Source organism: Dipteris shenzhenensis, chromosome 11 (genome assembly GCF_047967505.1).
Source record: "Dipteris shenzhenensis isolate YYH24624 ecotype China chromosome 11, Dip_SZ_1.0, whole genome shotgun sequence".
NCBI classification, from domain to species: domain Eukaryota; kingdom Viridiplantae; phylum Streptophyta; class Polypodiopsida; order Gleicheniales; family Dipteridaceae; genus Dipteris; species Dipteris shenzhenensis.
In genome coordinates this window covers 40,051,725-40,065,057 of record NC_141606.1, presented here as the reverse complement: position 1 = coordinate 40,065,057, position 13,333 = coordinate 40,051,725, and the positions used below count along the sequence as shown (strand labels likewise).

The 13,333-nt window shown below is 42.0% G+C and overlaps 1 pseudogene; it reads right to left on the bottom strand.

Annotated features, from left to right (window-relative positions):
- Positions 1-315: 315 nt before the first annotated feature.
- LOC147897016 (photosystem I reaction center subunit III, chloroplastic pseudogene) lies at positions 316-1,082 on the bottom strand (annotated as a pseudogene).
- Positions 1,083-13,333: the final 12,251 nt, after the last annotated feature.

The following is a 13,333-nucleotide window of genomic DNA, read 5'->3' as shown; positions in this document are numbered from 1 at the left end:
TTCTTCTGGAAACATGCCAGCCAAGATGCACGCAAGTGGGTAAGCTTTCTTGGAGCATAAATTGTGGTAATTGGCTGTCCTAGATGAATATGATGTGGCTGTTATTAAACAGATAACACCTTGCATTGTTGTTTGTCCACGCTCGCTTATTTGGCCTCGCTCGCTTTTTGGTAATCCTCCTTGTGAGAGAGGGCGAACCTACGGATCGATTGAGGGCTGATCGTTCTAGTTAAAAACGACCAATACACTGACATTATCGGTTAACGAAACGAAATCAGGACCGAAACCTGACAATTATTTAAGATCCAGCTAGAATTATATGTTGTGGCGCTTTGGAAAAAACAGTTGTTGGGAAGACAACAGCCTGCTTGCCAGAGGGACGTCGATGATAATCTCCTTCTCCGTTGGCTTCTTAGCGGTAGCCTTGATCTCAATCAGATAGCTCCTTCCAACCCATCCTATCCATCCTGCAATGTAGAGGAAGATGATACCTGGGTACACGAACTTGCCCAGATGGGCTTGATCACCGTCCACGATGAGGTGAGGCAGCCCATCGGTTCCACAAAGCAGACCTGATTTACCATAGAATTCGAAACGTCGCTTGGTCTTCTCAATGGTGGCATTGATAGCCAGAGCAGGGGCGCTATCAGGGGCGTACTTGTCCAAACGCTTGGCAAGCTTCTTGATCTCTTTCTCCTCACGTTTGGCGAAGGCCTTGGAGTCCTTGCAGGGGGTGAGGCCAGCGACGTCGGCGAGGGCCTGATTTGGGCAGGCGAGAGGGGCGGAGGTGATGATGGCAGCGAGAGCGAGGGCAGTAGCAAGCTTTCCAGCAGGAAGATGAGGTGAACTGGCCTCTGAATCTTGAGCTACGGAGCAAGTAAAACGAGATTTCAATGGGAGAGAATTGGTACGAGAGCAGAGGGAAGATGACTTCGTAGGAAAGAGCTCCTTAGGAGCTTGAAGAGGAGAGACGAGGCCTGATGGGGTGAAGGCGAGGTAGGACGCCATCGCAAGAGGATGAGAATACAGAGACAGACACAGAACTCGATTGCTGATTCGTACAGGTTGATGAAGAAGCACTGTTGTGGTCGACAATAAAGAAGATTAGGGATTCGTTCGAGTGCAAGATAAGAAGGCCTAGCCAATTGGCTTGCCAGAAATCTTAGCTCTTTTTTATTTTCTAAATATCTACATCAACACAAACTCAAAATTGCTCCCGTTAACCCTTTAATAGTAGGAAAGAGGCCAAGATGTCGTTGAATGAACTAGATTCTTTGTTGGCCCTCCAAGGGTCTTAAGGGATGTCTTGGTTAGTGAGTTTCTAATTAGGTCCATAGTTTTGAAGTTAGTTCAATTGGTCAATTTGACCATGCAAATTGTGGTTAGTATGAGGTGTAAGTGTGTTAGTAGTAGTTTAAGGGCTTCTAATGTGTTTAGGGTTAAAGGTTTTAGTTGCTTGTGGAGGTTCTAAATGTTCTTGCCTTTTATCCTAAATGCTTTTGTCTTTGTAAGGGAGTCTTCTCTAAAGATGGAGGCTCCTTTTGTCTCTTATATGACACCACCTTTAATTACCATTGCCAAAATAGGCACGTCCCCACTTTTATTTAATGGTCCATCCACCGCACACCTCTTTCACCTCTTTTCTCTCCTCTCTTTTACTCATCAACCTTTACCCATGTTGCTTCACCTTCACTTGCTTTTTCTCTTTCCCTTTCCTTCAAAGTTACACCCATCGTTTCCCTTGTACAAGTTATTGGAAATATTTATTGAGCTACCTCACACTTAGACTCATAATGACACTCCAAAAGGCAAGGCCTTAGTGGGATCCCCACCTTGTTTTTGTTTTTTTTTTAATCTCTCTCTCTCTCTCTCTCTCTCTCTCTTTCATGGCATTATGTCAATTCATGGTTTACCTCAACAAAGTTTAGGAGATGAACGCCAGTAGAATACCACACAAGGCAATGGAAGCCACAAAAGTCACGGGATGGTACAATCGTGGGGTATAACAGCTACTGACATACCAGCGGATGCTTGTTAGGTTTAGAGCCTTCTATACTGCATGCAATTCATTAACAACACAACTCGAATTGATTTCCTCACATAAGATGGCATGAACAATGCATGAAATGTCAACTGAAGTCCACATGCAATCAAAAACTCAATATCAAGATCTCAATACAAATCGACACAGTTGGAGACAACCATTTTCTTCTTATGCTCTAAAAAGACAAATTAGACTCTCAAACTAGCAGCGCATGCATGTCGGCCTTGTTGTTGCAATTACAACTAAGAACCCCTTCAAAGAAGACAAGCTATCATCTATACCTAGAAAGACCTCTACAGGACTATGAACAGCTACTACAACACAATCTACTATAGGGATAACCGACACAAAACGACTCTCATCAAGCTCTAGAAGCTTGGAAAGAACAAAAGGACCGACTCAATTGCCATCAACGTAGATATAGGAGTCACTATCACCGCCTCTACAATCTCCACATCATATAATTGTGCCATCTTTTGCCAAGTGTTCATTCATGCATAGAGTGACCAATCACTGCCTTCACCTCCATGGACCAATAGCTATGTGATGTCCACATTTAATCTCATTTCTTCATGCACTAAAATCATGTGCACGCTAAGCCAGACCTTTGGCATCACCTATGAGCCTTATTGCTAACATTCCCCCCTAGAAGACGAATGGGGGATGCACAACAAAAATGACAGATGTAGCAACCACTACAATAGCTAGGTGTTGAAGATTTGCCCATGAAGAACCAAAACCTTCAAACTAAAAAAGAACATCAAAGCTATTTGAACATACTAAAATATGACCTGCTTACTAAGTGCCAAGATCATCTCAATAATTATGTGTTTACGAAAAACCTAAATAGTTGATATCTCTGTTCAAATACTTAAAAGCCCAATCATGATCATCGAAATTTGCTTCAACCAAACCTATAGCTTCTTCTTTTGATGAAGACCCCTCAACTACACATGCTTTGTCCTTAGAATTATCCTTTAGAAGCTCATCCTTTTATTTTTTGTAGCAATACCTCTCAATGTGACCTTCACGACCGTAATAGTGGCACACACAACTGAACGTCCTCTTCCTGATTGTTGCTTTTTTTCTTTTGTTGTATAGGAAGTATCTCCAAATAGTTGCAGTAGATCATCACGTTTCTCTTCACTAAGAAGTAGAGACACACAATCAAGAAAATCAACATCTTCATCTAACTGCAATACTCTTGCCATTTCACTGTATTTTGGAGGGAGACTCTTTAAGAGGATCGCCTTCTTATCATCAGCTCAACTCTTGAATCGAGATCATGTAACTGCCTCAAGAGAGCTTGCATTCTATTCAAAAATGTCCTTAGATTTTCATTTTCATCCATCTTCATATCATAAAGCTCTTGTTTTGAAGTTGGGTCAACATTTGCTTGGGTGTAGCCAATCGCGGAACTATTTTTGGGGCCATTTTGGGGCCGCGATGTGATGTGCTCCTGGGTGAATATTTGAATTTTGCATGGACCTGTGCTCTTGTCAGAAATTTTCTCGACATCATGAAGGCGCACTGGCTTAATAATGAGATGCAATCAATTTGTTATGAACACCACATAGCTCGACACACGGCATCTCTGCACTGCTTTGCGCAGCGCAGTCTTTGGCCTATGCCACCTGATCACTTATCATCACGTAGCCTTTTACAGCAACTTTACCATCTATCACTGGGCATCACACCCATGCAGATCATTAAAATTGAAGGTTGGCTTGGAGAGACCACCGCGCTGGTTCTTGGCGTAGTAATTAGACGCAATCTATCATTCTAAACATCATCGCAGTGCAATCTCTGACCTGACCACCTATCATCATGCAGCCTTTTGCCGCATCTTTGCCCGCAGCCCATGCAAGTCATAGGTTGGCTTAGAGAACCACCGCATTGGTTTTTGGCATAATAATGAGACGCAATCTATCATTCTGAGCCACCTCAGCGCAGTCTTTGGCCTAACAACCTATCATTGCCCAGAATTCAAGGTTGTATTGGAGAGACCATCGTGCTGGTTCATGGATTTATAGCTCCCTTACCTATTTTTACGTATTACAAGCACTACAGGGCACAGACCATTTTTCGATGGAAATACCGACCTTTTTAACACTAATTTTATTTTTAACGGGCGTAAAAGTTGCTATTTACATTGCTATTAACATTGGAAAAGAAGTATCGCTATATAAGCATCACTATATAGCGACTCTGGTGGTAAAGGTCGCTATATAGCAACACTGGTAAAGCGTCGCTATATAGCGACCCTTAATAGAACTTTTAAATAACATTAGTGAAGCTAAACAGGGCCACAACAAGCCTTGTTTTGCCCCACTAATGTTTTTTTTTTTGGCATTACAAAAGAATGTTTACAAGCACACAAGCGAGATAAAACTCTCATACCTTTTTTGTTACAAAACTTCCCTTGTAAAAGGGGTGATACAAAATCGCTCAAACGAGCCAAGAGACAGAAGCATATACATGCCGAAGTATATACAAGCTTGTTTGTTACAAAATTTTCCTTTCGAAAAGGGTGATACAAAATCGCTCAAATGAGCCAACATATAAAATAATATACATGCCGAAGTATAGGGTCATTGTTTGCTTGGGTGTAGCCATTTTTGGTGAGGTTCAGGGACTTTTCTGCGTATGGGTATCTTGCATGACCCATAACTTATGCATTGCTCAACGAAATTTGGCAAACTTTGTCTTCAAGTTGTAGTACCCATTCCAAACTTGAACATGAGAGAAAAAAATTATGGAATAAGGATTTGGAATGAGACTGTTAAAGCATTATAAGTGCTATGTTGCATGTGAAGCATGCATCCTGAAGACTATAGGATATAGCAATTTATTCAAAAACATCAAAATTTTATTCTATACATACATGCAACCAAGTAATCATTCTAAAGTACACTACATGAGCTTCTCCTCAACCCAAGGACACACCTAAATGAGATCATTATGCATGGGTTAATGGGCCTCCAATGTTGTGCTAAAGTGATGCATACCCATTTGAGGGCACGCTCCATAACTTTCTTTTGATTTGTTGAAAACCAAAATGGATTGAAAATTTGGAATCCAAACTATTGGGACTAGTGCATGGTGGTCTTAAAACATTGCTAGTTGTTGGTATTGGTATCTAGATTCACCCTAGAATGGAAGAAGTTGGAAATGTGCAATTTGTGCATGTGCAAAGATATTTTAATAAATCCAACACAATTTACAATTTTGAATTGTTATTTTTCCATGCACTTGCTTGCTATACGGCTCATAAGCATGCCAAAGGTCATTGCATTTAATAATACATAGCATCAAACCCGATAGCGTGCCCTTTGGCCTATTTGTGTTTTGAAGCATTTTAGGCCACATTGCACTTGTTTGGGATATCCAATTCTGCTAATGTACATTGTCGGCGGGGGAAAACTGATAGCTGAAATTTCACTACTCCCATGAATTTTGAATTTTCACACCTCCCACCCATCAAATCTTGGAAGATTTAAGTACCTGCAACCTACCCCCGCCCTGCAAATGCCCTACAATCCACACGTACCTCAATGTGACCTTGCGCAAACTTTGGTTTGCCATTGTCTTCTTTCGGGTAAGTTGTCTTCTATTCTTTTCTTGCCTCACCAGCTAGTTTCTCTGGGTGTATTCTGGATTGATTGTGGCCATGGTGTCAATGACAACATGCAGCTCGCCATGGCTTGCAAGAGAAGCAGACAGAGGCTGCGTGACAGGAAAGCCAAAAAGCCAGGTCAAGGCACAAGGAACAGAGTGTGGGTTGAGGAAAACATTGGCACGGTATTGAATCGGCAACGGAAGACACTTTTACAACATCTGCCAAGGGAGAAACAACGAGAACAAAGAAGACTCCTTGTAGAGCAATAGTAAGAAGCGGTTGCAGATGCACGCATTTGATCAATATTGCCATCGGAGCGAAGAACACAAGTTGTGGTGTCACGATTGGTGGGAGCATTCGAGGCAGCAACACCAGGCCCCATTCAGGTGATTATCAGTCTTGAGTCTTCACAAGCTTTAGCCTGCACCCTAAAGTTCATAGAGTAACAACCCTACCAACACCTTTGGAGATGCACGTCCAAGAGGCGATGCTCTTTAACCTAAGAAATGGTCTACAAAAAGTGAAAGGGGTGCACAACTTAGATCAACTAGCTGCAAAGAGGGCAACATTAGCTATTTTGGTGTCCCCTGAAACAAAGGATAAATGGCTTGGGCGCACAATGTCGAAGATGTTGTCAATTAGAAGGACCAATGTGGCTCCAGCAGTTGAACGTAGATCAGAAGAAATGCACCATCATCCCGATCCAAGAAGTCTGTGGGCTTCAATAGAACATAAGAAAAGGAGAGATAGCCTAAGTGCAGAAGTCATTGCTAGAGTGATGACGTTTTGGCATGAAAATACGAGAGTTTATCCAAATAGAAAGGACATATGTAAGAAGCAGATGGGATGAAAGGTGTTTGAGGAGCACATCATGTAAGAAAACAATACAACATCTGTGCTCAACAGATAACAAGATCTCATATGCAAGAGAGAAAAACAGATAGTATGGAGAATAAAAAATTTGATTACTGTAAAATTGATACAATAGATGGCGCTGCCTCCCAGCCGTGTGCTCCTGTGTGGTGAGAAGCTTCGATGGCGTGCTAGAAACAATAGAGGACGGAGGCTGGATGCTAAGGAATCAGGGTTGCTGTAGCGAGTGATGATGATGGGCTTCATGGGCTTGCTCTTATATAGCCACCAGTCATAGTCGATTAGACCCAATTGGGTGACCGACCCAGTCCACCCAAAACGGCCGACTGGAGGTCAATCTCAAAATAGGCCACTGACTACACGATAGAACTGGTGCGCAGAATAGAGCAACTAACCTACGGACTCCGTTTGGCCCAGAGCCATCCGGGATCATCTGGGGCTCCAAACGGCGGGCCCCGCAACCGAAGAATGGGCTGCCTCGGGAAATGCTCCGTCTACCATCAATGGGGTCAGACATGGGATGCCTTCCCGCACTTGCATGTAGCCTAGTTGGCAGTGGGCCAACTGTATCTGAAGCCGTCCAGCCATCAGGCCACACATGGCCCCCATCTGGTGTCCAAACCAGGACCTACCGGATAACCGAGCTACTCAAATGCCTTCTCCTCATATGGGGGGATTACAAGTAGAGTTAGCTGGTTCCCGTGTAGTTACACGAGAGTGGAGCATTGATATCTAACACATCATACACATGCTAGATACAATGCAGGTCAGTGGTACCTAAACCAGCCAGGTGGTTGTTTGTGATTGGATAGTTTACTTGTTTCTTTTCTTAAACTAGGCTTGGATTAAATGTGATTATCCTAAACCAACCCGGTGGTTGGAACATCATGCAATCGTAGGCTGGTTGAGCTCAATCGCCAGTTATGTGATTGTCTTGAACTAGCGTGGTTAAACAAACATTAGTTGTTGTCCAGCTCGGTGGCATGGTTGAGCAGAAATTAACAGCAATATATTTCGCAATATATTGTTTTTTTACTAAACCAGCCCATGGTGGTTGGAACATCATGCAACTGTGGTTGCTTTAGCTCAATCACCAGTGATGTGATTGTCCTGAACCAGCATGGTTGAACAGACATTAGTTATTGACCAGATCGGTGAAAAAAAAAAGAAATTATTGTGTTTCTTAGTACTTAAATTCGTTAAATTTAATTTCCTGCTATTCGGGTCATATACCACTGTTAAATTGTGAAATTCAGAAATGAAAAGCAATATATTGTTATTTTCTAATGGTGAAATTCAGAAATGAAAAGAAATATACTTGTTATTGTCTAATATGTGAAGTTGAGACCGTCGGGCTAAACCATCCCGGTGGTTGAAACTGTGACAGTGTCCTAAACCATCCCGGTCGTTGAAATTGTGACAGTCCTAAACATGTCCTAAACCAGCCAAGTGATTGAAATTGTGACTGTCTTAAACCAGCGCGGTGGTTGAAAATTGTTTTGCTTCATCATATACTTTAATTAGACTTTGTTTTGTATTCTTTTAGTAGTAGCAAAAAGGGGGCTCATTGTTTTGTTGTTCCCGCATGTTGGGTCGGCAGACAGAGTTGTATCTCAAGTTTGTGGATCGAAATTCGGACATTTTAATTGGGCAGAGGAGCTTTGAGCATTGTAAGCCCTGGTACATCAAGAAACTCAAAGACGAGAATGTTTGTTGTTGCAAAACACACATAGACTTTCACCTGGCCCGGAAAGCTATGAATGACTTGAGATCTGGTAGTGTTGGAGCATTGCTCCATGGGGATCGATGCCCATGCCTCCCCAATGAATGCACAGTATGTAGGCCATCTAGATCCTCATCATGTGTTGCAAGGGAGGGCAGGTTTTGTAGCCTCAGGTCTCTGTGGGAGCTAGTGGTTTGTCCAAAGGGAGACCGTGAGTGGCACATGATTGAATGCATTCGCGGCACATGCTGAAGAAGAAGACATTCAATGTCTATCCAAATGAAATGAGGGAAGACAACCACGTTGCTCTAAAATGGAGGAGATTTGAAAATGTCAATGTTGAAGGATCTAATAAAAAGAGATGGCTACTATCATATAAGAGCACCCAGCCAAGGGAGCTTGTAGGTCATGTGGTTCAATTCATCCCAAAATATGTGCTTCACAATTTCACAGCCAACTGGTAGGATAAGCAGTTCAGGACGTGCATTGCCAATTTTCCCCGTGACACTATTGTATCTGTCATAGCTTTTGCAAAAAATTATTCTTTTCAAGAACAAGATGAGATACAAAGTGCTCATTGGTACAACAAGCAGATAACAATTCTTGTGCATATCACATATAGTCATTTGCTTGATTCTTCCATGCATGATGCCAATCTGGTTGATGACTCACAGGAGTCTAGGTCAGTGCAACGCACTTACCATTTCTACATTTCAGATGATAGGGAACATGACACCCTATTTGTGTAGCATGCTTTTCTACTACATTGGGAATGACTGAAAAAGGAAAATCCCCATGCAGAAAATATAAAACAACATTGGGTGTGGTCAGATGGTGTTGCCTCTCAATTTAAATCAGCACGTGGATCCTACTTCGTCTCAAGGTTCAACCGGTCTAGACATGATGTGGAATTTCTTTGGGTCTAGCCATGGCAAGAGTGAACATGATGGATGCGGTGCTGTTATTAAGCAAGCTCTATTTAAACACCAATTATCATGCCCTCAAGAAAAACTCAATGATGGCCATGATGCTGTAACATGGCTTACAGCCAACCTCTCCATAGGAGCGCATTCAACATATAGTAAACAAAGCCTTAAGAATACTGTAGTACGCAGAGTGTTCCATGAAGTGAAAGTGGATGAAGTGCAAAGGAGAAGCTGACACAATTGCGAGAAAATTAAAGGAGTTCGTGGTCTGCATAGCATATGGGGATTTTCAAACAACCAATTGATTAAAACAAAAAAACTTTCTTGTTTCTGCAGTGCGTGCATCATAGGGGATCATGATGATTGTGAGAACATTGCAACTGCGAAGACATGGGATCGAGTTCAAGTTTTTCCTCTACGTTGAAATGGAGTCAAAAACAATGGAGAGACAAATGACTCGCCATAGTTTGGGGAGAGTTTCGATGACCTCACTAACTGTCTGGAAGAGGGGGATAACTTTGCAGTTGTTGCAGATTCTGGGGAGAACAAGGAAGATGACCCATACTTTCTATTGTAGTGCACAAAACCTAAGTACAAGGTTGAGGAAACATTTAAGGATAATTGGGAAACAACCTATGAGAAGTGGGATGTAGTAGTCGGAGCTTTTTCATACATAAAAATATCCAAGAGAGGTTGCAATTATGAACTGCTACATAAGAGTCCACAAACATGTGTGTATTGTTGAGATATCGAGCTCCACCACTCGTGATATGCTAGGGTGACCGTTGTGCATTTATGTCACCGACTTGTAGCTGCAGATGCAGTTGGTACACCACCCATGAATAATAGCTGGATGACAGTTATCCTTATGTACTCTAGTTTGTGGCTCAGTTAGTATGCCACCTTAGTTAGCTGAGTTTGGTTTGAGACCCACGTATAGGGTTCTTCTATTTCTTTGTACTAGAGTTCTTTTGGCTTTCACAACTAAGTTCAAGAGGAAAACTGTTTTCAGCCTCCACCTTTGTGTGTATTCCCTCATTGTGTATGTGAGAAAGCCGCAAGTGAGACTCCTTCCTTCTCTCCCACTATCTTCACATGGTATCAGAGCCTAGTTCGTGGTAAGGAGCTCAAGAAAGCAAACCAAGTTCGCGGTGTCCTGGTAAGAGGACCAGTGTTGCTTTCCCTTTTCGAGTTTCGGAGCAAATCTCTACAGGTAGCACAGCCGGAAAGTGCAAGAGTGCATTGTCTCAGATTGAGACGCCCTTTGCGGTGTGGCAAGAGGGTAGTCTATGCTGCAGGGTAGGGGGAAGCCCTTGGTGGCTTTATTTTTTTCATTCGAGGCCATTTCGAAACCCGTTTTGGAGGCATAAGTTCTCTGCAAGCACTGAGAAAAAGGCCCTATTTTTGCTGTGCGACCACTGCTCTGCAGGTCAGTGAAAAATTGCCACAGAAATTGCATCGTATGCCTGTGTGCAGAGATATTGGGAGTTACAGAATCATCCTTATTGCCTATTCATGCAAAATCATTACTAGGAAGTGACTGTGTGGTCAAATATCACTTTCATCCGTTTTGCAGATTTGCCCTTGTGAGACAGAAGCTGTGTTTTTTGCAGTGACAGAATATTTTGCAATGTTCTGTAATGGCGTCTGATTCTCTTTCACAGATTGTCACTGAAAAGCTTGACAAGAACAACTTCCAAGCATGGAAGTTTAGAATGACGAATTTCCTTATGGGAAAAGGCTATTGGGAGTTCATTACAGGAAATGAAGAAGAACTAGTTCTTCCTAATGTTCCTAATCAATAGGAAATGCAGGAATTTAAAGGATGGCATGAGAGAGCCAGAAAAGTTATGTACTGGCTATCTATCAGTATTTCAGATTCTATGATTGTGCATATTCAGGATGCAAGTACACCAAAGGAGGCATGGGATACTTTGGCAAAAATGTACAGCACAAATACGCAAGCCAGGAAAATGCAGCTCAAGCAGGAGTTGCACAATGTGTAGAGAGAAAATATGAGCATCAATGACTACTACATGAAGGTGAAGAAATTTGCAGATGCACTTGCTTCCATTGGGTCACTAGTGGAAGATGATGATTTAGTTTCTGTGACCTTGAATGGTCTAGGAAAGGATTATGCACAGTTCCAGACATCCATTGCCGTCCGTGAAAAATTTCTTGATTTTGAGGAGTTGTTTGCTCTTCTAATTTCTGAAGAGCAGAGAAATGGTGGTGCATCTTCTTTAGGAAGAACTTCAAAAGAAACTGTCTTCTACTCAAATGCTGGAAGAGGTAGAGCAGGCCGATCTGGAGGCCGTGGTAGAAATCAGAATATGCAGCAAACTCAAGAAAACCAGTCCTATGGAGGAGGACGTGGTAACTCTAGAGGCAGGGGGAGCCAAAGAGGTCGTGGTGGATGGCAAAGAGGCCAAAATGCAAAATGCAATGTTGAATGCTACTACTATGATAAAATGGGTCATATGGCTAAAGACTGCTATAAAAAGCAGAATGACATCATGAATGGAAAATTGCAGCAAGGGAATTATGCATCTTCTAGTAGATAGGGTGATGACAGAAATGAGCATCTATTTATGGTACAGCACATGACCAATTCTGTGACAAGTGCAGAAGAAAGCAATGATGTGTGGTATGTTGACTCAGGTGCGTCAAACCACATGACAGGTCATGCAGAATGGATGCAAGATGCAAGGAAAATATAAAGACCAGGATTTGTGGAGATTGGTGATAATACTGCACATCCTATTGTGCAGATTGGTAAAATTCCTTTGTCTATGCACGATGGGAAAAAGAAATACTTGTTTGATGTATTTCATGTCTCGAATATCACCAAGAACCTGGTTTCTGTTGGTCAAATGGTTGAGCAGTGCTTGCAGGTCAGATTTAATCCTCATGGATGCTTTGTTGAGGATATGAAAAATAACGGTTGCTTGATAGCAAAAGGAAAGAAGAAGGGCAGGATGTTTACGTTGGATGCGGACATGCCTGAATTGAGTGCAGCAATGTTTGCACATGGGACCGGTGTAGTTGCAGATATTGATATCTGGCATATATGCATTAGTCATGTTAATGTACAGTGACTTAAATCAATGCAGGCCCAAAATATTGTTGCAGGATTGCCTAAATTCAAGGTTGCAGAAATGCATAAGGTATGTGAAGCCTGTCAATTTGGAAAACAGGTAAGGAAACCATTTCCTAGACATGTTCAAGAGAGTAAGAAGCCATTGGAATTAATCCACTCTTATGTGTGGACTACTAAAGCTCTATCTATTGGAGGCTGTCATTATTTTGTCACTTTTATTGATGACTACAGCAGAAAAGTTAGGGTGTATTTTATGAAAAATAAAAGTGAAGTGTTTGGGCATTTCAAAGCTTTTAAAGCTATGGTTGAAAAAGAAACAAGCCTGCAAATAAAATGCCTAAGGTCAGATGGAGGGGGAGAGTACCTCTCAAATGAGTTTGCAAGGTTCCTATAGGAGCATGGCATAAAGTAGCAATATTCATGCAGTCATACCCCACAGCAAAATGGACTTGCAAAAAGGAAAAACAGGCATATGGAGAGGTATCTCGGTCTATGCTAAATGAAAAAGACCTACCAGATTCTTATTCGGCTGAAGCAGTTGCTACAGCAGTTTACATAATGAACAGGACTCCCACTGCAGCAATACATGGCTATGTTCATGTGCCAGATGACTTGAGGTCCAAGTTGGATCCAAAAGCTGAGAAGTGCATCTTTATTGGTGATTCTCTACAGCAGAAAGGGTGTAGATGCTATAACCCTTCTACTCGTAAGTTTACAATGAGCAGAGATGTTGTTTTTGATGAGATGAGCAGTTGGTATAAACCAGTAAATGTGATTGATGATGTAGATGCACAAAATGGTAATGCTGCACAGAATTCACAACAGCAATCACAAAATATTAGTGGATCTGTAGTGTCCTCTAGTAGTGGTTCACATACTTTGCCACGGACAGGCAGATTGAGATCAGGAGAATCTCCTCAAAGAAATGCAGATAGTGGTATATGCAGGTATCACGAAAAGGAAAAAAGAAGGTAGATCAGCCCATGTTTGATGTGAATGCAGGTCACTCTTATGTGGATGGTGAATCTAGTGGCTCAGAACAGAGCAT